The following is a 554-nucleotide window of genomic DNA, read 5'->3' as shown; positions in this document are numbered from 1 at the left end:
TACGTCCAGCCGCGTGGGTAAGAAGAGCAGGCTCGACACGAAGCTACGTCCCGTGTCTTCGCCGAAGAGCTGCTCGTCGTCCATCTTGAGTCCGCGAGTGCGGAATTCACAGGGAGGTAATGTTGTGTGGTTTACATTAAAAACCGTGTTTGATGATAACACCTCTGATTACACATACAAATCACTTTTATAAAAGATTGCAATCTATCGGTATACAGAAGTCTCGTACGATACGAACGATGCCTCGACCGTTCCCTACCCCCGAGTCCCTTTTTTTAACCAAGTGAGAGCTCAAAAATAGCGTTAAATACGTGAGCAAAAAGGTAATCACTATCACTGATCTCTGTCTTGTTTGGTCTCAGCGAAAATAATTGATTAGGTCACGTGGTCTAAGTATGCTTCATCACGTGGGCACTTGGAGACTTATTGCAAAGACGGTTAAAAACTTATTTGGCTTCCACAAACTATCTGCTTCTTTTTCTTCATCGCCTTCAAAGTCAAATGCAGTGTCATACACAATTCCAAGATCTTCATCAGATAGTTCCGAATCTGCG

Source organism: Phytophthora parasitica (genome assembly GCF_000247585.1).
Source record: "Phytophthora parasitica INRA-310 unplaced genomic scaffold supercont2.208, whole genome shotgun sequence".
Taxonomy (NCBI): domain Eukaryota; phylum Oomycota; class Peronosporomycetes; order Peronosporales; family Peronosporaceae; genus Phytophthora; species Phytophthora nicotianae.
Note: the sequence above shows the minus strand (reverse complement) of the source record.